The 24,694-nt window shown below is 40.5% G+C and overlaps 1 protein-coding gene across 5 annotated transcripts in view; it reads left to right on the top strand.

Moving 5' to 3' along the window:
- The window catches only part of GALNTL6 (polypeptide N-acetylgalactosaminyltransferase like 6), an 837,664-nt gene that overhangs the window by 228,352 nt on the left and 584,618 nt on the right, over nt 1–24,694 (top strand). The gene's annotated exons all lie outside the window — the stretch shown is intronic.

Genomic DNA, 24,694 nt, shown 5'->3' on the forward strand with positions numbered 1-24,694 from the left:
AAACCCTGAGAGGAGTTAAGCAAAAACAACCCTCTCCCCCCCAAAAAAAACCAGCATGGCCCCTTTAAGAAACGTGTAGTAAATCTTTTTGGCCCTAACAGGCTGCCAGCGGCTGCCCACTATCTTGACTCCCTGCATGGGGCTGGACAGCTCCCCTGAGGAACCCGGTAAGCACTAGGGTTGCCATGCTGCCTCCGTATTGAGCCAGACACCCTGGGATTTTCGCCTCCTGTCTGGGAAAAAATCAGAAAATACCTGAATTTTTTTTACCAGACATGAGGTGAAAATATCGAACTGACCGGTTCAATACGAGACACCTGGCAACCCTACCAGGGAATTTGCTGGACTAGGGGAAGTCAGTGCTCTGCTGTTGGCTGCTCTGTTCCCCAACTCCGCTCCCTTGAGCTCCCTCCCCTGCCATTGGTCCTGCTAACGCTGGCCTGGTACAGGCTCCCCACCCTGCTGCCTGCACACTGCTCCAAGGTCTGCTGGACTTCTTGGACAGGACAGCCTGGCTGCTGTCACCTGAGCTGCTACACAGTGTTCTCCAGTGCTGGGACTTCCACAGCCAGGATCTCCTGGCCACAACATGCCGCTGGTAGGGCCAGCTCCACTGCCACTGGGAACTCGCTGGGGTTCCCCAGCTGGGCCACCTGCCTCTTCCAGCCACGCTTCAGTTGCAGATTCCGTGGACACGGCTGCCCAGTCTGGCCCTGCTGCCATCAGGTGTATCCTGAAGTCCCAAGCTGGGCCTATCCGGTTGCTGCCCACCCTCCTGCCACAGGAAGGGAGACTTGGGGTGGGGGCAGCCAGACCACCTGCCACCAGTAGCCCTGGACTCCTAGCTCAGCTGATGTCAGGGGGTGTCTTGGCTGGGGTGGGAGCTCCCCAAGCTGTGGCCTGGTTCATTCTCTGCTGGCCCAGCTGTGGTTCCCCAGCCCCGCATCCTCTTGTCTGGCTCTTGCTACCTTCTCCGGGGCTCTTTGATCCAGCAACATTTGTGGCCTTGCTGGACCACGGGTGTTGCCGGACCAGAGAGTCCTGGATTTGGGAGGTTCAGGATGTATAAAATCTGTGCTTACATATTTTGTAGTTTTAGTTGTAATATGGTAGCAAATTCAGGCTATTTTGTGCAGAATGTTCTTCAAAGTCATTGCAAGAGGCTTCTCCAAAAGAGCTAGTACTTTAAGGTTTTCAAAGCACTTTAAGTCTCTTGTGGTTTTAATGTCATGGGCTTTATATTATAAATGAGTAAATCAGTTGTCTTGGATCACCCAAAGTCAGTGGCAGGCTTTGGGCTAATTGAGATTCCTAGACTTCCACTCTAGCATGATGATACTATAATAATCTTGCCAAAATTTTTAATTGCATTATATTCTAGAATAATCCAATCTTTCTGCCAGGTGTACAGAGGAAAAGAACAAAAAGCAGAAAGTGCTAGGATGAGGAAGAGTAACCTGTCTTTAACATTTTTGTTTCAGGGAGATAGCTGAGATGCTTGCCTCTGGTTGTTACAGAATTGGTTCTCCATTGGCTGGAAACTTAGATAAAAACTTTATTTTATATATTAAATTAATGCACCCAGCTGTCAATTTTTAGACTCTTGCTGAGCCTCTTGTTTCCCTGCCAGAATTCCATATTGCTGGCTGCTTAGCAAACACTTGGGAAACTATTAATACAGCAAAAGCTCTGTTATGTCATGTTGGGAGGGATGAGGTGTGCTAGTATCAGCTATTCTGGTTAACTGAGAGTTATATTTGATTAACTGAATACCAATTTTCAAAGACAATACAATGAATCAAGTTTAAGTAGTGCAGAGGTATTCACCAATACAGTAGTACTACAATGCAGAATGGTTGGTTGCTTTCTTGAAGCACTTAGGTGTATACAGGTTAAGTTTTCTACACAGTAGGTTATCTTATGATACTACATATTGCTATGGGCAGTGCATGCAATATACTCAAATCACTTTAGAATACACTTACCACTAAAATGATACTGAACATAATTTAATCTTTTTTTGATTCGCAAGGCACTTCAGGATCTTGCAGTGCCTCAGGGTCATTGTTAACATCAATGGTCATTGTTGATGTAGAAGGTCTAGGAGATATGGCTGAATGTGCCATGAGTATATGACACACTCTGGAAACTGCTTTTTTGAATAAACCGTTGATCTCAGCTTGCTTACTTTACTTCAGCCTTTTTTGTATAAAAGTAGAGTGCAGAATGTGCAGTTGTATACTGCTCTGCATGTTATACTAGTCCTGGTTATAAGATTGAAGACTTGTATTGGCAGATATGAGATGATAGTTAATTGAGCTTTCTGGTTAATTGAATGCTGGATAACAGAGCTTTTACTGTATAGAGCAGCAAAAACTGCTTCTGGCAACTCTGCAGGTACTGAGTGAAGGTTCTGTCATGGGGTTGCTACTTTTGACTCTTGTCACTGACTCAGTCCCCCTCCTGGGACCCTGACCTCTGTTACATCCTCTATCTCACCCTTTGAGAGCTGCAGCGGGACCCTCACTTGCAGAGTTTTTAGCCCTGGGCCTTCCTGGCCCCCAGCATAAAGAGGAGTGTATTGGGCTGAAGCCCTGGGCCAATCACAGCTGAGTAGTAAGCCCTCTTCTAGCCCCATGGGGCTTCAACACTTCCTGCTTGAGCCCCTCACCTCCCCCTGCTGCCTTTAGCAGGGCTGGAGATTCCTCCTGTTCTGCTTCTCTGAGTCTCCTTATCACCGGGTTGTTTGCTCCTCTCCATGCTCCTCCTCCACTCTTTCTCCTCTTCCTTCTCCCCCTCCTTCTGCCCTAGGGAAGGCTTTTAAAGAGGTCCTGTGGCAGCCTAATTCAGCTCACCTGGCCCTTAAATACCATCTTTTAGTGAATATACCCCACACCCGAATATACCCCACAGTTTTTGCAGTTTGAGTAAAAAAATCGTGTATACCCCATGCACAAGTATAACTCGCAGGGTATACAAGACTTTGTTTCATACTGTGCGTGGGGTGGGGGGGAGTGAACGGAATTAGCCACCCTCCAGATGGGGAGCACTCACCCCACCTGGTTCTCTCACAGCTGCACAATCTCCAGGTGGGGGGAATGAGAGTGCTCCCCATCTCCAGCCTCCAGGTGGGGGAGAGCTCATCCCCCGGTTCCTGCACAGGGCACTCCCCCTACCCCTTCCTGCGGCTACGCAGGAACCAGGAGATGAGCGCTCCCCCTGACCCTTCCTGCGGCTGCACAGCCTCTACCCTCCAGGCGGAGGAGCACTCATGTCTTGGTTCCTGCACAGCCACAGGAAGGGGCAGGAGGAGTGCTCCTCTCCCAGGTCCCGCACAGGAACTGAGAGATGAGTGTTCCCCCTCCCAGAGGCTAGAGTCTGGTGGCTGTGCAGCGGGGGAGTGCTCACCACGAGGTGAATAAAGAAAATGTATGCCCCACACATAAGTATATCCCGCAGGGGGAGTGCAGGGTTTGTAAAAATATAACCCATGGGTTATATTTCCTAAGTTACGGTAGTTTGCAGCTGCCCTGTCTCAGCTGCCCCTTTTCCCTTTTAACAGGCTTTTTACCCTTCCCTGTCATACTCTGCATTTGTAATATCTCTTTTTTGATCAATTATCATTCAGAAAGGTGTTTTTGTTTTGTTGCTTTTCCTTGATACCATAAGCAGGTATCTCGACTTTTAAGCTTTTACTTGCTCACCTATTTCATTCTCTATTTGCACCTGTGATGCTGCCCTGTCAAAGATTCATACTTACTTAGTACTTGAATGGCTGTGCGATATGATGATGTTTTGAGGTTGCCTTCGCATTTTAAAAAAGACTAGCTGAATGAAGAAAATAAAATATGAATGTTCAGATATCTCCAACCTATTTTGATTACAGCAGGAGTGCAGATGAATGAGATAAGTCATTGGATTTAATATTGCAAGGCTGATGAAACATACTGGAAAATATTTTCTTCGTCTAGTTCTAACCGTTTTATATACAATTTTTATTAAATGTTTTAGTTCTTTTTCTGTTTTCTTCTGGAAAACATTTATTTGAGGGTTTTTTAGTTCTAAGAAGCTTTTCCTACTATATACATTCTACAACATACTCATGTTATTACAACTAAAAAAGGGTTAAATTGAGAACATACAATAAACCCTCATTCTAACTGGTGATAAAGTAGTCTGCTTCTTTAAAGGTGTAGTGGTGCATGTATAGGAGTCAGCCAACCCCACAATGTAGTATAGCCAATTAGATTTTGATATAAAATGTTCTGATATAAAAAGGCCTCGGAGATGTTGGTAGAGATAAGTGATCCCAGGATTAAGTTGTGATTGGGAGGGCAAAAAACACATTTATTTAAAGGCTGAGGTCCAGGTGAAGAGTGGTCAGAACAAGGCTTCCGGTTCTCCCAACCAACTGGGATGGGCTCACAGAAGGGGACTGCCTTCTCCCTCACATCAGATTGTCTTCCCGAACCTTCTGAGCTTGCAGACTGACTGAGGAAAAGGACTCAAGCTGTCTGAAGTCCTACAACTGACTTGAATTACAACTCCAAATCCAGGGAAAAGAACTGGAGAAGAGATGAATATTTTTTGTTGCCTAAAAAGTAAACAAAATAATGAAGCTATTGACCGTGTCTAGTCATCTTGGGTAACTGTTGCTTTAGACTCTGAAAAGAACATATCCTCCTTGAGGAAGTTCATCATCTTCAGAATCCTGAGACTAATATGCTTGATTTACAAACTGCATTGCATGGTGTAAAAGTTGAGGTACCTATACTATATGTTGGTATCGTTGTAAATAACCCCTTTTTATGGTGTTGTCAACTTTTTTTTGTTAGAACACCAGTTGTGATTTATGGTCTGTTTCTTCTTCCTGGACAACTTGGGCAGCTGAACTAATTGCTTGACCAGAAGATTTAGGTGACTATGGAAGAGAAAGGACAGTTCATTTCTCCACCTCAAATTATAGTCTTATATTCTGATTTAGATTGTTAAGCATTCTTAAAGTGAGAGAAGTGTAAGCACAGAATCTGATATTACAGAATAAAAATATGCGTACTATGAAGTGTTGCTCTCCATGGGTATGTCTACACTACAGGATAAGGTTGAATTAAGATATGCACTTCAGCTATGTCAATTGCATGGCTGAAGTCAAAGTACCTTACCTTGACTTTTGGTGCTGTCCACACAGCAGGAAGTTGAAGGGAGAACACACGTTCCCTTTGACTTCCCTTACTCTTCATGGAAGCAGGATTACCGGCATTGCCCGGAGTGACGCTCTCAGTTTGAATTAGCATGTCTTCACTAGACCAGCTAATTCAAACCCTGGAAGATGGACAGTGGCAGCTTTCATCTTTTCTGTAGAGTAGATGTTAACTTGGAGAAGGTCATTTGAGGCTCTCGGGCACTAATGCTACTATCTTCTAATGTCTTGACTCTTTCTTCATGTATCTTGCTTTATTAATTTTAATGGACTATATGGGCCAAGGTTGTTAATATAATCTGGTCACTGACCAACATTAAAGAGTATTTAAACAAGTCCCTGAGTTTGGAATACAGAAGCATTTGCCTGCTTAGTACCATGGCTAACACATCATTAAAATTATTTTAATTTTTTATTAAAGGTATAGAATAGAGGGGAAGGCAGTGAAAGCATTTGATATGTAAAAGTATTAAGACAGGCTTTTATTTTAACACCAACTTTTGCTCTTTTCACTGGAGATTTTTAGAAGAAAAAGCCACTTGTCTGACAATCTCTTAAATAGTATTAAATATGGAAATAACCAGCCTTTATGTTTTTAAAGTTACTTATTATAAGCTGAAGCTATTGTTGCTACTGTTTCTGGTGAAAAAAGAAGCTAGCTATGATGGGTTGGCACGGTATTTGTTGCTGATGTTGTTAAAATTTGATCTCATTTAATCTCAGCTGGTGATGGAGAATGAGCTGGCAAGTGTGGCAATGCCATATGGAGCTGGTCAAGACATCCCTCTGGATTAGTACAAAGAAAGCCCAAAGTCCATGGTGTGGCAGCCCTGTCTCAAGATCCACTAGTGCAAGCTTTCTCTGTTCTTCTAATTTTCTTTCACCCATTCTTTAAGGATCCATAAAGGGATTAGTGTATGGAATAGCCTATCCCCTCTTTTTTTTTTTTTTTTTTTTTTTTTTTTTGTTTGTCCACCAGTGAGACCTAGCATTTCACACACCAATTCTGGTTCACAAATTTCCAGCTTCATATTTTCTGATGTTACCAAACATGATTTCAGCATAGTCCAAGAATCATACCAGTATGGTCTTGATTTGTTTGTACTAATTTAGTCTCTCTGTCTGGTCCTCTGGTATCTGTTTATAACACTTATTAAAAGCAATTACTTTTCAATGATACTGTTAGTTGCTTTCAAGGATTGCGCATTCTGCATACCTATTCAATTCTGAATGGCCAGTAGCATTTTCAACCTTTGAAGACTTCAAGCTCGCACTAGGGTATTCTCAATAATATCCGTGACCTTCTTTTTGCTGATGACTCTGCATTGATGGTGAACTATTATACAGGCTCACAAATGTTTTGAGACATCTTATGAACTTTCATATAATTTTTAAAATAATCTTTCAATAAGTTTTTAAAATTTTAGGTTCAGTTATCACAACCATCATACTCAAATCTTGAGCAAGTCTTAAAGGTTCATTGGATGAAGTGCTGATTGTGCTGGATTTAATGGGCAGAAAATTTTTAATTAAAACATTCACTACTCACAATTAAATAACATTCTCTTTGGCATAAACACAGAAATGTGGTGAATATGGGGGAAATAAGGAAATATGAAATACATATGAAGAGCTGAATCTACAGAAATTATTCTTTCTTTGCTATTCTGCAAGCAGTTCTCAAAGCCCTGATTCTATATTAATCTCCTAAATACTCATTTAAAATCTAAGTCAAAGCAAGAAGGAACTATTATATCATCTAATCTGACCTCCTGTATATCATGAGTCATTACATTTCATTACTCTTGCACTGAGCCCAGGGACTTTAAGTAGACTTTGGGACAATACATTTTCAGACTTTGGGACAATACATTTAATTTTTGGTTGTTCATATAGCCTCAGTTACAATAGTGTGTAGTCGCTACTAATAGAAGTGATTATGGTAGATTATATATTATCTACCATAATAATCTACCATAATCTGGATCACTGGATCACTTGATGGTTTTGTTCATTGCCTCTGAAGTACCTGGTATTGGCCACTGTCAGAAGGCAGGACACTGGAGTAGACGGACCTCTGGTGTGACCCAGTATGACCATCAGAAGGACTTCTAATACACCAAAGATGCTGAAGTCTCCTTGTAATAAGCCAAGATTGTCTTAAAATGTGAAGCTGACATCAAGTAGAAAAGGTTACTTACTTGCCTCCCCATTGCGCTTTCTGTTGCTATCAGAGATTTATTTGTCCTTATTTCTTGTTATATTTATAAGCACTTTATGAAGGATTGGGAGTATTTTATAAAATTCATATTTCTTATTACTCTGTTATTACTAGTAGGCCTTCTGTTACTTTTATTCAGACTGGCAACACTGTGCAGTTACCTCTAAAAGCCCAAGTTCTGCTACAGGTTGTACTTCCAAAAATCGGCATTCTCTGATCCTGCAACATCTGTTGCCTGGCAGTACCATGGATGCTCCTGGACCAGAGAGCTGGGAAACTAAGGGCAGGAGGGCCAGCCAGGGCCTGGGCAATAGGGTCAGCAGCCTGCATGGGGGAAGCCAAGATCTGAGCAGCCTCTAGAAGCCCGCAGCAATGTAGGGCAAAGCTGGAATTCCCCGACAGCATGGGTCAGTGTGGGGCTGAAACCCCTCAGCAGTTCTCGGGAACTTGGGCCTATGGCCAGAGTTCCATAGCCGTGCAGGACCAGAGTCCCCAGTAGCTTCTTGGAATGGGGGGTTGAGGCATTGTGGCAGCCCCCGGGAGCATGGGGCTGGAGGCAAACCCTGTGACAGCCTGCTGGAGCACGGGGCTGGGGCCATGTGTGGATCCCACAGCAACCTTGGGCCAGAGCCCTGCAGCAGCCTCATGGAGCATGGGGGCAGGGCCAGAGCCCCTGGCTACCCCCAGATACACAGGTCTGGAGCCCAGCACCAGGAACCAAAGGCCCTGCTGCTCAGGAAGTGAGCAGCACCTAGGCAAGTAGCCCAACCAGGTTAGGGGAGGGGAGGGTGAGGCAGGATGCCTTCTGGGGCAGTTTGCCAGCAGCCGGTGATGGGCTTGGGAGCCGATGGCAGGAGACCTCCCCAGTCCAGCAAATTCTCTTGTTCGGGACTGGTCAGGTCCCAACAGTGCCATACCAGTGAGTTCCAACTAGTATTTACAAAAAATGTGTCTCCTTCTCCAGTTTTATACTGAGAATATATTTCCTCATCACATTGAATTTCTGTATAAGAAAACAGAGGGAAATGAGGTTGTTATAGAAAAATAATACGGTCAAATCTGACACACAGACCCATAGAAGATGTGAGTGAGTGCTTCTCTTCATTAATTATGTCCACACTATAGGACAAAGTCAAATTAAGCTATGCAACCTCAACTACATTAATTGCGTAGCTGAAGTCGAAGTAGTTTAACTTGGGTTTTGGCACTGCCTACACTGCAGGAAGTCAAAGGGAAAACACTCTTCCTTCAACTTCCCTTATTTCTCATGAAAGCAGGGTTACTGGCATCGACTAGACTTGTTTCGAATTAGCTGCCTTAACTAGATGGCTAATACAAATCCAGGAAGGTCGACAGCAGCCGCTTCAATCTTCCTCTGCAGTGTAGACATACCCTAAATCTACTGCTGCTGTTGCTGCTAAGGTTTCTTTGAAACCATAGTTCTTGCAATTTTGGGACTAGAGACATAGTTTGACCTGTCTGATCCTAAATTAGACTCTAATCAAAATGAGAGAGAAGTATTTGAAAAGAATTTTGAAAACTCACAGAACAATTACAATGAACTGAAATTTGAACAACATAGTTCAAAACTTCCAGGTGAATAACTGAAGATTAATTTCTGATACATACATGAGAAGATCAAGATTTCTAAAAAAAATTATATTTAAAAATGAAGTGTTGAAACTTTATACATGGGTATATCTAATACGATATTAGATTAGATGATCACAATGGTCCCTTCTGGCATTCGGATCTTTGAATCAGTACAGGGGGATTTCCACTTACCCATTGAAGGGAGAGAACATTTTTGATCTAGCATATGTCTTTTTAAATTCTATAAGTGTGTTTTGATACAGCTTGTATTCAGGAAATCAAATAAAGCCTCAATGGAAGTCTAGGAACTGACATGTTAAGTCTATGAAGCTAGGAGAAGATTGTGTTTCTAAAAGTAACAAAAGGGGCAGATTCCCACAGTATGTGGTAACAGAATAACCTATTAGGGAAATTTTTTTCAGACACTTATCATTTACATTACAGGTTGGCATATGTCCAGAAGCTTAAGGGTTTATAGCCCATCCAAAAATTTCTATTTTAATCCTTAGTAATGCAACTCAGAATGTTTTAATTATTCTTATCTAATTCTTAGGAATCAACTATTTCCTCCATGTAACTGTCAGTTTCAATTGGAGATAATTATGTAACTAGTATGGATAAGAAAAGAAATGAGCTTATAAAATTACATGTTCTCTTTTTTCTTTTTTTTCAAATATCAAGGCCTAAAAGGCAGAAGTTATTACCTTCTTTAAGTGTTTCTTGCTCTATACTACCTTTGTCTAAAGACAATCAAAATACTTTTTTCTCTGATTATGGTTAATATAAGGAGTTCCTGATAATAAAAATGAATAATAAAGATTTTTCTGATTTTGCAAGGCACTTGGTATGGTAAATAGTCTATATTACAGTTGATGTCATGAGAGTAACATATACCTGATGGGCTTTTTTCTTATTTCGAAGCTGTCTGGTGTAAGAAGATTCTTCAGTTGAATTGAAGATAATTCAGTTGAATTAAATGAGATTTTTTTTTTGGCCATATGGTCTTGCTACCCCAAAAGGCATGTAGCAGCCTTAAATATTACTGACAAGGTTTATTATGCATAATTATTGCAACATAATTGTGTAGTACTATTATTCACTGTGATTTCTGAAATCATTGCATATTAAAATTCCTATTGGCTAGAGATTCTGTACGTTAGGAAATAATATTTTTTCTGATACTAGGGCTGTGTGTATACTACAAAGAAGAGTTAGCAAAATATACGCATATTGCAAAACAGAATTTGTGTATCTTCGTCCACTTTTTTTCTGAAAGAGGCTTTTCTGACATTTGGCCCATCTACGCGGGGCCAAATGTCAGAAAAAAACCCTCTTTTGGAACAATCTCCAGTATCCCGGAAAAGCTCTGTAGTCTAGATGTACCCTAGGGTACTGAAAATAATTCTGCTAGTCAATGCCTCAAAGCAACAAATATGAGTTAAACATAGTGATATCTAAACTGATTCAAAGCAATGTGCTTCATTTTTGTTGATTGCATGAAAACAGTTTTACACAATCTTGCAAAGGTGTTATAGGGAGCAGAGGGCATTCAGCAACTCATAAGCTCAGCCCATCTTATTTTGTGGATAATAGGCTAGAATGAATGGGTTTGTATGGATGGTTGAAATGAAAAAAATAAACCCTACGTTTTTAAGCTAATGGATCTCACTTTTCCAAATGTAATAGAGATTTCTAGTTTCTGTGAGAAAGATACAAAAAAGTCAGACGTTCACGGTACCCTTTAAGAAGACTCTTGAACAAAGTGATAGAAGTATAATCTTATACTTCTGTGATGGACTTACTTTTCAAGCTACAAGTCTGTACTTCAGCTGTACACATACAATACTGGGAGCATTGCATACTTACTGTGCCTCTAGGAACTCTGCTTCCAAGATGTTTCCATTTTTGAAAGGATTAACAATACTCTGAGAGAGAGAACTGTAACTAGTGATAAGAGATCCCATTAATACAGGATGCAGGCAAAATTCTGAGTAAGTTATATGGACCAAATTCTAGGAATTCTAAAATCACATTTCTAAAATGAGTACATGCAGATTCCTTCTGATTTTAGACATTTTTTGTCTTATAAATCCATTCAAACCCTTGTCTTGTTTGGCAAACTGACTTGTGGCGGTGAATGTATGTAGTTGTAACCTGTACCTTCGTTGATACTTTTAAATCTGTGAAGTGCAGAAGTGAGAATACTGAAGTTTTTGAAGGTATGCTGCTTTCAAAGTTAGCACATGTCCCCCTTTCTCTAAGATTAGGAGATTTTGCTTGGGTTTTTTGCTTGTTAAAAATAAAGCACAAAGATTTGTTGTGCCTGTTACAAGAAAATCACCCTCTCCAGTTTTTGTTTTCTAGTTCCTACAAACTGAGGTTCTTGAACAAGTTCAGAATTTGATCACAAAATTCTTGGGATCTAATGGTCTGGTTCAGGAATCATGAAATGTTATATTTGATCTTCTATATTAATATGTAGTAGACTACATTTCAATGTGTGTGCGGATCTCTAACCTATTGGTAGGATTGTGAAGAAATTTCCTGTTTCATTTGGTGTAGGTGGTTTTAAGTAAGTTAGAATGAATCCATCTTTCTCAAAGTCAGTCTTCTAACTGGAGTCTATTCCTTCATTACTCTTGTTTTATACAAAACTTCATACACAGTATGAATAGATAGAAATTAATTTCATTCATCATGTGCTGTGCAGATCAAATGTGTTGTACCTTCCCATGATGTTCTGTCCACCCCACACAAGGCCTGAAGGCGTAACTTAGGTCAATTAACCTTAGGGTACATCTGAAGGAAACCAAGGAAGTGCTAGGCTGTAACTGCAGATGAAGTTCTGCTGGGTAAAGTGTCAGGGCAGGATAAATAAAGAGAAGAAGTTGGGAGGTTGAGGGGGAACTGCAGTTGCACTTTCTGATATGAGGGAGACTAGCAAGAAGCTGCAAGAGCAATGTAGGAAGCAGTCCAAGGAAGGAGCAATAAGGGCTCATAGCTGCTGATTTGAGGATTCCTGGTCTAGAATGTGTTGTAGAAGGGTCCCATGCCAGTCACTGGAGGAGTGGCATTGAAAGATGGTGGGAAGCAGACTACCTGGGACTGTTTTCGTCAAAGGGCTTGTGATACCCTGGAAGGAGGGATAACTGTGACTTAGCTGGAGACCTAAGTTATGAAGAGGCCATGGCATGGGAGGACATGCACGACCATGAGTTCTCAGGACATTCTGATCGGGACTCCCCACAGTGGGGAGATGTTAATTTCCTGGCAATTGCAGTCTGTGTTCATGCAACACAGGGAGACAGGAAGCAACAAGGTTGCTGGGTGCTAGCTGAGCTCCTTCCCAGTGTTACACCTTGGTTCGGTGATGTGAGCCTCAAGGGTTAAAGCCGACTATCCAGTGAAAACTACTGGATGATGGTGAAACAAATGATATTTATTAAGTGGTCAAAACCAGCAATTAACAAGTAGGTGTTTAAACTAGCAATTGCTTAGTACTTTTACAATGTAGAAAAGCTTGGGCACAATTATACCCAACTGATTACAATTCTTTGATTACAATTCACTTATATCAAATCACTATCCCTAATTTGCCTAAGACAACGTAGCATACAAATGAAAAATACAAAAAACAAAGCCAAAATAATGATGATAAAAGAACCGTCCAAAGCCAGCCCCTCTATGGTTATTTTAGGACAGCTGGTGGAGTTAGTCATAAATCTACTTTTACAACTTAACAACTCCGGGGCTTCTATTTCTAACACTTATACTTAACCTAAATACAAGATTACTATACAACACAAAATTATACAATTTACACAGCATGGTTAACAGAACTTAGATACACTTTACAGAATTACACAGTGAAATTAACACAATTTGACTATTAATTAAACCAATAACTAATACATTTAAAGCAATACTTACAAATCCAGAAACGATAACGACACAAAGACACACTAGAACTCGGAGCATGCTCAGGACTCGTGCACCCCTATATTTGACTCGAAGGGTGGGGAGGCAGCCTCAGGGTGATCAATCCTTTAGCCGGGCAAAAAAAAGACACGTGCCCTCAATACACGGAACCTCCGTCGAACAAAGGGATTGAGGGTCTTTTATACAAAACTTCGGTGTCTGTGCCATGCTAGGGTCTGCATTTGGCAGGGCCTGATAGGCTAGTGATGAGGTAGTATGACAATACTGCCCTATAGAAATTTTCGTGATGTATGCGTGATCCCCTCGTGGACAGGACCAGATGGGGCATAGTTAGTGTTAGACAATTATGTTTTATTACCCTATGTTTACTTTTTCCCTTGCCCCTAAGACTGGTCAAGCTACGGTTAAATGAGGCTTATCTGTAAGCACTATCTAGTCATGCTCACCTCCCTATTTTTTGGCGCCTGTGAGTCCCAGAATGCCTATAAGATCAAATTCCATTCACAAAACTGCATTGTGCTGCCCATGCTCCTCTAAGTATCTGGGTTTTGTGTGAGGGGCCTTGTGTGGCAGGATGGGCTATACGCGAAGGCCGTGGACAGAAAAAGCCTGCTTTACAACACCCAGGAGCAGCCCTAGACAAGCTTCCGGCAACTGGCGCCCTAGGCGAAATATGTGATCGGCGCGCGATCAACGACTCTGCCTCCAAACCCTCAACGGCTGTTTAATTTGGCACCCTTGGCGACCACCTAGTTTGCCCCTATGGATAGGCCGCCACTGCTCCTCCCCACCATGGGGCTGCTTCTCCTTCCCTGCTTCTGGACTCATAGTACTGCTATCTGCTTGGCAGGCTGCCCATTCAGGTGAATCGGGTGTAGGCAGAGGCAACCTTTCAATTTTGACCCCGCTAGCCACAATTGTGTCATTTCCTCCTCCCATGCATCTACAAAAATTCTAGTGCCCTTGACTAAACCAGTTTAATGCATGCCTATCTGCTTTTCTGCATTTTAGGCACTTGCAGGGGTAGGTGGCAGCCAAAGGAGTTCTGTGGTGCCTAAAGAGGCAATTAAGCCCCAGAGTGCCTTTTGGGAACTTAGTCCAGAGGAAATGAGTGACTTACCCAAGATTATACAAAAAGTCTGTCAGAGGAGGACGTTTACATAAGTGTACTCAGTGCCAGGTCAACATTCTAATCACTTCATTTCTGATCTGTCTTATATGGCACATACTCACCTGTGCTCGTCAGTGCAGTATCTTTGAAAAGGATGGAATCAAGCATTCATTGTAGTGCATGTAAAATAACTACATTACCTACTTGTAATATGTACGTTTTCTTCTATTTGGTTAATGATATTTAGACCAATTTCACATGTGTTGGCATTACATTGTTTTCCTTTTACTAGCCTATCGTATCGTTGTTGAAGTCAGTGGTAAAAACTCCCAGGCTATGTCTACGCTACAGGCTTTTTGTGCAAGAACTGTTTTTCGGAAGAGTTCTTGTGCAAAAGGTCTTCCACAAGAGCACGTCCACACTGCCATGTGCTTTTGCTTAAGAGTGTCCACGGCAGTGTGGATACTCTTGCTCAAGACAGCTCTAATGGCCATTTTAGCCGTAGGGGATTCTTGTGCAAGAAATTCATGTTGCCTATCTACACTGCCTTCTTGTGGAAGAGCTCTTGCGCAAGAGGGCTTATTCCTCGTGGGGAGAGGAATAACTCTTCTGGAAGAAGCCCTGTTTTCCGACACTGTACTGTAAATTTACTTGTGCAAGAACGTGTGCGCAATGTAGACGCTCTGCAAGTTTTTGCGTAAGAACAGCCATTCTTGTGCAAAAAGCCTGCAGTGTAGACTGAGCCCCATTGAATTCAATGGGAATGGTATCTCAAATTCTATTGTTCTTTTCAATGTATGTGTTTTTTTCTAACTGTTTTGGCTTTTGGATGACCATACATATCTTTGGAGAGCCCTTTAATGTTAATTGAAACATCTTGTCCAATTCAACATTTATATTCCTAGATTATACAGTTGGTAATAAGCTTGTTGGTCAGTTCCTCCATCCCAAGGCTTTAGAGTTATTTGTGGATTTTTACAGACTCCTTATAACTTCACTTCCGTGTCTAGCTCTTGCCTTGAACGCTTCCCAGGGTGATAATCTAAGTGCCTGCCTTTGCAGGTAATGCTATTAATTAATTTCACTAAAAATGCACCCCATTTTTTAGTCTCCATTTTTGGGGGGCCACTGAAAATTGCATCCACAGTAAGTACTGAAACCACTTCCAATTTATTAATTCCTCACCTTACCATGTTTTATGTACCTGGATTTGTTGTTATGGGGTGGGGGTGTGTGTGTGTGTGTGTGGTTTTTTTGTCTAGTGCAAAGGTTCTCAGACTTCATTGCACTGTGACCCCCTTCTGACAACAAAAATTACTACATGACCCCAGGAGAGAGAGAGAGACTGGAACCTAAGCCCCTTAGCCCTAGGCAGGAGTAGGATTGCCAAGTGTCTGGTATTCAATTGGATAGTCCGTTTTGTGCACCCTCTGTCCAGTAAAAAAAATTCAGAAAATAATAGACATGTGCAATATCTGGTATTTTCTGCTTTTCCGGCTGGGTGCCCAATGGGAGCCTGGTGGGGGTGGGGAGAGTGGTTGGGATAACCATATGGCAACCCTAGGCAAGAGGCCAACCTGAAGCCCATGTGCTTCAGCCCAAAGCAGATGTCCTGTAACCTAAGTTCTGTAGCTCAGAGCTGAAGCCCTCCGACTTTGGTACTGGTCAGTGGGGTTCAGGTGTCCAGGCCCAGGTCCCAGCCATTTTATGCCTATTTTGGTGATTCCATTAAAATGGGGTTGCAACATACTTTGTATTCCCGACCCACAGTGTGAGAACCACTGTCATAGTGTCTACTAACTTGGGTCTCCTATATATTTTTTTGTTTTTTGTTTTTATGTTTTCTAGCCATTTAAATATATATATTATTCTTTTGGACTCTTTCCAGATTAGTAGTAGTAGTTGTTGATTTTAATAAAAAGCATTTGTCCCAAAACTGCACACAAGATTCTTTCTGTTGCTTTGCCAAGATTATGGAGAGAGAAATAATTATATCCCGGGTGCTGGATGTAACACTTCTATTTAGATAGATCTGCACATGGTAGCACTGTCTTTTTGGGATAACACTGTATTTCACTCTCAGTATGTTGTCTTCAATTCCTCTGAGGTCACTTACTGTAATATAGTTCCTGAATCAATATTTTCACTTCCTTAGATTTTCCTCTCCAAATGAATCTCTTCTTAATGTATTCTGATAAAATCTAATTTAAGTGGTTTTTACTTACTGTCCCATCTTTTTAAAAACCTAGGCCATAATGTTAGCCACATCTTCTATCTTCACCCAATAAGCAAAAAGCTTACAACCTGTCTTCTGCTCCTAGTGCTAGAAGACCTGTGAAAATACTTAATTCTACTAACACCAAACTCAACCCTTGCTCTACATGTCTTTCCTACTTGACAGAGCACTGGTAATAACTAGTGTGTGTGTGTGTATGTATATATATGTCATAGTGTCTACTAAGTTGGGTGTCCTATCTTTTTTTTGTTTTGTTTTCATGTTTTCTAGCCATTTAAAAAAAATTATTCTTTGGACTTTTTCTAGCTTAGTAGTAGTTGTTGTTTTTAATAAAAAAGCATTTGTCCCAAAACTGCACACAAGTCTTTGTGTGTGTTATATGTATATGTTTTATAAACTTTGATCCAATTTTATTAATATTTCAGTAATTCTTCTCATCAAATTCAGGGAAGAAACTGATTTCCTGTTGTGATATTTGGCACAATGATGCCATAATATAAGAAATATTAATTATTTGTATACATAGCTATGTCACTTATCACACCAGCACCTATGGCCTTTGGGACCAACTTAGGTCATTTAGCATTTGCTTAAGCACCTTCCTTGAATATGGATGATTTACAAGGTGCTGAATTGGAAATGGGCAATAAACAACAATACTCCAATTCCATGGTGCACTTCATATTCAGATACTACCACACTTAATATTACAGCTGGATATATTAAGTTGTGCTCTTTCCTGTTCACTGTCATTGACCCAAGTATCCCAAAGTGCTTATTGTATTTTAGACATTTTGGGATAGATACTCATCTGATTCTCAGTGTGAACTGTGATAGTGCCATTAATTAAAATGAAGTTTTGAGAATTTATACCAGCTGGAGATATGCCTCTTGTCTAGGTGATCATCACCCCAATTCCTTCGCTAAATAAAAATCTGTACTGTAGTTGATGGGCATGGCAGGTATTAGCAGAGGAGAAAGTAGCTAGTGAAGTGAGAGTGCCTGTGCCAGTAACTGAAAGCATGTAGGTTCTGTTCTCTTACACAAAACTAATCAATGAGTTGCCCAAGAAGCAATAATCATCTGCCTATTTTATAAGCTCAGTGCTTAAATTAGAACCACTGCTTTCACTCCTTTTTGACATTTGACATTGAATCAGTGTTGCCTTCTGGATGTGTACTCTTCTATTCAGCTTCAGTGTGCATCTAGATTACATTTGGATGCATGGAGGTGTTACCACCTGGTTCAAGTTATTTAATTAGCACTCTTCAGCAGCTTTTCCTCTTGGTGAGTGAGCCCTTGAAGCTGTTCAAGAGTATCACTTGTGTTTTCCCAGACTAGCAATCAGAGACATATTTTTGTTGTTAGTACTATACAGATGGAGAGAAATTTTAACATCTTGTGGAGACAGTGGAAGAATATTAACTTAATCATAAGGGCATTTAATTTTTGTAGCTATGATATCCTCACTGAGCATGAATCACTAAAAGAAGTACCAGGAAGAACAAATGTTCAATTACTCATTATTTTCACATCTAACTAAACATATAGTGGGATTTTACAAGCAATAATTAACCCAACAAAACTGAGTATTTTCTGATTTTTTTGTTTTGAATCAGCTGTGTACAAAAGCGCAGCATGTAACATTCTCCTGCTGAATGTGGTATGAGATTATGATTGGATATCTCGTTTTAAAAAGCTTGTTGTTGTATGCATAGAGAGAAAGTGATCAGCTTGCATTATTTCTTCACACCAGGGATAAAATTGTTGTGCCCACTAATTGATGGATTCAGTTAGGTAGAATGTACAATAATCTTATAGTGGGAGCAGGATACAAGTTGGACCTCCCATAACTGGGACTCCCTCATCCGGCAACATCCATATTCCGGCATGACCCTGGGGTAGCACAACAGAGGTCTTGGCAGCCCCAGTAGCAGGGCCGGAGAGGTGGCAGTCGCAGCAGCCCCGATAGTGGGGCTGGGACCAAGTCACTTAGGCTGTCAGAGCCTCAGCAGCCTGGCAGCCCAGCATGGGGAGTGACTAGAGCCAGCAGCAGGGATGGAAGGTGGTCTGGAGAGCCAGTAGCAGGGGACCTTCTCTGGTCCAACAAATTCCCTCATTTGGGAACAGTCAGGTCCCCAGAGGCTGGACCAGAGAAGAACATTTTACTTGTATGCTGCACCTTTCTCTCCCACCTCTCTTTGTTTTGTCATTTTTAAAGTGTAAGGTCAGGGACTTTGTTTGTTTCTTTGTTCTTGTTCAGCACCTAATACTTTGTGGATATTACCAGAAACCAATAAAACATAAAAGAACCAATCTTTGATTTTATATGCTTTTAAGGTCTTTTTTTTTTCTTTTATAAGCTTTTAGAGTTACATAAGAACGGCCGTACTGGGTCAGACCAAAGGTCCATCTAGCCCAGTATCCTGTCTGCCGACAGTGGCCAGCATCAGGTGCCCCAGAGAGGGTGGACCGAAGACAATGATCAAGCAATTTGTCTCCTGCCATCCCTCTCCAGCCTCTGACAAACAGAGGCCAAGGACACCATTTTATCCCCTGGCTAATAGCCTTTTATGGACCTAACCTCCATGAAATTATCTAGCTTCTCTTTAAACTCTGTTATAGTCCTAGCCTTCACAGCCTTCTCTGGCAAGGAGTTCCACAGGTTGACTACACGCTGTGTGAAGAAGAACTTTCTTTTATTCGTTTTAAACCTGCTCCCCATTAATTTCATTTGGTGTCTTCTAGTTCTTCTATTTAGGGAACTAATAAATAACTTTTCTTTATCTGCCCTCTCGACACCACTCATGATTTTATATACCTCTATCATATCCCCCCTCAGTCTCCTCTTTTCTAAACTGAAAAGTCCCAGTCGCTTTAATATGGGACCCGTTTCAAATCCCTAATCATTTTAGTTGCCCTTTTCTGAACCCTTTCCTAGGCCAAAATATTTTTTTTGGGGTGAGTTACATATTTAATGTGAACCATGTTATTTGTCAAGTATATAGATAGTTAAAGCCCAGGTAAGCTACTCTTTGTGAATAATCACTACCAATTTCACTGGAATAAGGTACTACTTAGTGTGAATTCACATGACACCATTTGGCCCTAAGAAAGCAATTCTGTATGTTACTTACATTAATGCCACAAGATAATACAAATTAATTTAATCACATGTGCTCTGAAAATTGTTCTGAAACATTTATGCAGCCAAAATGAAGATGTAAATTCAAAAAGTGGTATTTCATTTTATCTGCAGTAGTAGATCTGCCACATACGTAGTAGTGACCAATAGTATGAAAGCAATTTCAGAGGTGCACCTGTTGTGTATGATATAAATTGGGAATATTGTGGGACTTAAGATCCATTTTAAAAGTGACAGCATTAAAGTTTATATTTTTTCCATGCATTTCTGGTTTGAGAAGTATTTGGGATACTAAAATTGTGACTCTTAATACTATAAGCATGAATATTTGTTACATTTTATAACACAGAATTAAGGTATATGATTAGAGCCTGAGAAATCTGCTGTTATCCATTTTATATCCTCAGGTATCTGCATCCCTAGAAGTGGCTGTGGGTAACTGTGGCTCATTTTTGCAGATGTGGATACATATGGGCTGTGTCTACATTGGCACCCCTTTCCGGAAAAGGGATGCTAACGTAGCACGTTGGAATAGGCAAATCCGCGGGGGATTTAAATATCCCCCGCAGCATTTGCATTAACATGGCTGCTGCTTTTTTCCAGCTTTTTCCGCCAGTCTAGACGTTATTCCCCGGAAAATAAAGCCTTTTCCGGAGGATTTCTTATTCCTACTTTCATGGCTTTATTTTCCGGGAAGTAACGTCTAGACTGGCGCTTTTCTCCGGCTTTTCCCCAAGCCGGAAAAAAGCGGCAGCCGTGTTAATGCAAATGCCGCGGGGGATAATTAAATCCCCTGCGGCTTTGCCTATTCCAACGTGCTACATTAGCATCCCTTTTCCGGAAGGGATGCCAGTGTAGATGTAGCCATTTTGTATTTAGAACCCTGCAAATTTATGGATATTTGTTTTATATCCATAGGTATCTGCATTTGTAGATGTCAATGTGACTTCCGTGGCTCATTTTGTAGATACAAATGCAGATGCAGATACAAATTTTGTATGAGGTCTTACTCAGCGTGAACTGAAAATCAAAAGTTTTCTATTCATTAACACTTAAACTAATGGTTGTTGAGCTCAGATTCTCAAAAAGGTGTTCTGACTTACAGGCTTGATGTGATCAATGTCAGTAAACTTTTCTAATTTTAGTTGACAGTAAATCACAACTGCCAAAAGCCAATCAATAAATAAGAACTTATCTCAGCAAAGATTTTGGGAAGCATTATGACTATTTTGGGAAACATTATGATTCTCCTCCAATTTAACTGTTGATAAGAATTAGCTGCAATATTTTTGAGATAATATCATGTTCAAAAAGACCATTTAATTGCCAGAGAGTCATCAGTCTGACTATGAAATGTGACATTTTTGGAAATAGTTTATGCAAATTACTTAGAAATAGTCAATGTATTGAGAAGAATTGACAGATGCATATATAATTTGAACTGTTGAGTTAAATATCTTTTTACTTTTTTTTATTGGTAGCACAGGATAAGCAATAAGGAGCTTTGTGGAAGAGGAAATGGGTAGTGACGAGGCTGAATGACATACAAAAGAAAAGGGAATCTCTAATGGTTAAAAGAAAGCAGTCAGGAAGGGTTGAGTTGGCAGAGGTATGAGAGTAAGGGACAAGTTCAGAAGTGTTGGCAGGACTAGATTTGACAAGGGCAGATAACCTCAATGGTGAAGGCAAAGAGTTTGTGTGAAATGGAAAGCAGTAGGAATGCAAGCCATTCAGGACACACCAGAATGGTAAGAGAAACAATAGAGGAAGGTGATTTTTTTTTTGTAGTGGCATCTTGGATAAACTGGAGAGCAGGAGACTCTAAGAAGGGGGAAATGTCAGGAGTTAATACGTGAACTGATAAAAGCATGGAAAATAGGTTATAGCTCTTGCAATAGAGAAAAAGTGATGCATTTTGGTGGCAATGCATGAGAAGAAACAAAAAGGTTTGTTTTTAAGGATCAAAGCAAGCTTTTCTTTTATCTGGGAATTAATATTTAAGACTGGCATATAAATGTGTGCTCCACAGTACAGAAAAGGGGGTGGGGAGAAGCTATGACTTCAGAACAAATAATTCTTTGAATACTTTATAGACTGTCTTATAAGAAGTTTTCTGCGTCCCATTTGTCTTGCAATTACTCTGGGTGACAGAACAGCTATTGTGATTGTCTTGAAGTATTAAAATTTTCAAAAATTTTACTTGACATTTAAGTTAAATGTGAGGCTTCACTTGTCTTAATAAATTCATAGAATTCCTTTGTTTCATTTGATTTTACTGAACAGGGAATTCAGCACACCCATTACCATTATTAAATTGAAAGTATGTTATTATCACATCAGTGTTTTAGAATTTGGCATATGAAATGATGGCAAGAGTACAATATCTCTACCCTCCTAGTGTGCCAAATGCAAAAGTCATGCTATTTGCTAATTATGTAGATAGCGTTCTGAGAACAGAGGTATTGAACAAAACTGGAAGCAATAGTTGGTGGAATGTTTTCTGCAAGGCGGTATATCACAAGTCCAATAACAACAAAACATGCATCCTTGGAATTTGTGAATAGAAAGTTCCTCTACATGTAGTAAGAGTGTGTGAGTCTTTTTTTGAACTTAGAGAGCAAAATTCACTGATAGTTTCATAGGCTGTTTCAGATATTCTTAAAAGATGTCTACAGTACTCCCCCCTCCCCCCAAAAAAATCATAAAGCAAAGTCTGACAAAATTTAAAAGAGTACAAGTGGAGTGGATTTTTGGCCCATACATTTCAGGAAAGTCCAATACCACAGCCTGACTACTTCCAGATAGCTCTTGGTCTTGTTGAAAGGTAGAAAGTTTATATGCTCACCTTTATTTCCATTCTCCCTTGCCAAAAATTGTTGTTGTCCATCCTGCCCTATATTTTTGGCTCTGGTAAAGAGAGATTGTTCGAAACAAACAACAGCATGTTTGATCCTTCACCACTGAACGAATTGGGGAGACTCGGGACCTGAAGCCAGGGTCAGTCCAAATTTCTTTATAAACCTCAGACTGCTCCCCCAAGAAAATTTATTGCACTTCAGTGATGCACAGATACTTTAGACAATTCTGGAATAAGTTGTTATTGCCTTAGGAGAGATGCCCTAATAATTGGATATTGCGAATGTAGCCCTCTTCATTTCAGAGAGAGATCTGGTGGCTGCATATTCTCCATGAGAAATTTTTAATTTGGGAATAAATTCTCCACCTTTGTCTGAAATAACCCATTTCTGTTACCCAGCATTCATTCTACTTCTTTTGGCTTTGTACAGATATGGTTAGGTGGTGGTCAAGGTCTATGGGAAATTTGCAATAGATTAGGTCAGGTTGTATGAGTTGTTGTGGGGCTAGAGACTATTTATTTTGGGTTAGTAACATATGTCAGAAGTGGCTAGCTTCTTGGACAGATTTTACAGAACTGTTTATAAATCAATTATTCATTACACACATAATGATTTAGTGAATAGAAAATAACAGAGAAAATTCTGTTCATCACTGGATCAGCATGGAAATATGTGCAGTCTTCTCTGGTAACAGGAATGTCACTAGCAGCCAGAAACAGTCTAGTGCATTCCCTTGTTGGCGAGAGAGGATCTCACACTGGAGAGTGTCTAGACTACATCCTTTCTTCGGTAAAGGGATGTAAATTAGGCACATTGATGTTGCAAATGAAGCCGGGATTCGAATTTCCCGTACTTCATTTGCATGATGACATCCGCCATAATGACAGCTTTTTCGGGGGGAAAAAAATCCCTGGCAGTTTAGACAAGGATCTTTTGAAAATAAACCATTTTTCAAAAGATCATGTAAACCTCATTTTTTGAGGAGTACAGGATCTTTCGAAAAAGGGTTTTATGTTCAAAAGATCTGTGTCTAAACTGCCGTTTTTTCCAAAAAAAGGCCCCATTTCAAAAAAAAGCAGCAGCCGCCATTATGCAAATGAATCACAGGAAATTCAAATCCTGGCTTCATTTGCAATATCGACGTGCCTAATTTACATCCCTTTACCGAAAAAGGGATGTAGTCTAGACTTAGCCTTGTGTGGCACCCTAGCTTCAGAACTATGAGAACTTCAGGATTAGTCATGTAAATGTTCTAATCCAATTCTGTTAGCATTCAGTTCTATACAGTTCATACCACTAAGGAAGAGTTCATGAATTTCAAGAAAGGAAAATCTAATAATTTACTGTATTACAATTTCATTTTTCTGAAGATCTTTGTTACTTGAACTACATACTCTGTGTGAGTGTGAGTGAGATGTTAAAGATCAACATTTTGCCAGCAGAGACACATTTCCTTCTCAAAGGCAAAATCCTGTAATAGGAAAAGAGCTCAGTGAGGATCTTTCCACAAAGATCCCCCGCTCCCATCATTTTATGAAGGACACAGAATTTTCCTTATTGTACAGTAGTACGTTGTGGCACCTACTCACAAACCTGAAGCTCTTCTAGGTTACATGGTAACCTATGTTATCTGCAAAGGTGCCTTGTGCCTCACTCTGCTCAGGCCCTGGTAAATTCCTTTCTTTGACTCCTTGGCAGTACAACTCCATTCAAGTTAAAGCTTCCTCAGGTATAAATAACATAAATAATTGAAGATGTATAAGGCCAAAAAACAAAGCTGGATGTGGGAAGATCTATATTCTTCCTTTGTATCTGAGGCAAATCACTTCAGGATTAGGCTTTCAGAAGTGTTCACAAAGTTTAAGTGCCTCCTTGGAATACTAAGGGTACATCTAGACTGTAGGCTTTTTCGACAGAGTCTTTGTCGACAGATATTGTCAACAAAACCTCTGTCAAAAAAGAGCGTCTAGACTACAGCCAGTTCTGTTGACAAAGCAAGCCGCTTTTTCGACAGTCTAGATGCTCTCTTTTGAAAAAACAGTGTGGATGCAATGGCGCCTTTTTTCGACATAACTCTGTTGAAAACAGGCATTATTGTTCTTAGAATGAGGTTTACCGCCGCGTTCTGTCGACTTACAGTTGACAGAACTCAGTGGTAGTGTAGATGCAGGTACAGTTTTGTCAACAGAAGTCCACTTTTGTTGACAAAACCCTGTAATCTAGACACACCCTGAGAGTCTGATTTTCATAGTTACTAAGCATCTGCCACTGGTAACTTCATGTATTCAGCACTAAAGCTAGTGAAACAGTGGGGAAATAAAAATATGAACTTCTTTCCATTTTACAGGTTCAAAATAGATCAATTTTTCACCACGTTCTTAATCTAAATTT

Source organism: Pelodiscus sinensis, chromosome 5, assembly GCF_049634645.1.
Source record: "Pelodiscus sinensis isolate JC-2024 chromosome 5, ASM4963464v1, whole genome shotgun sequence".
Classification (NCBI taxonomy): Eukaryota; Metazoa; Chordata; order Testudines; family Trionychidae; genus Pelodiscus; species Pelodiscus sinensis.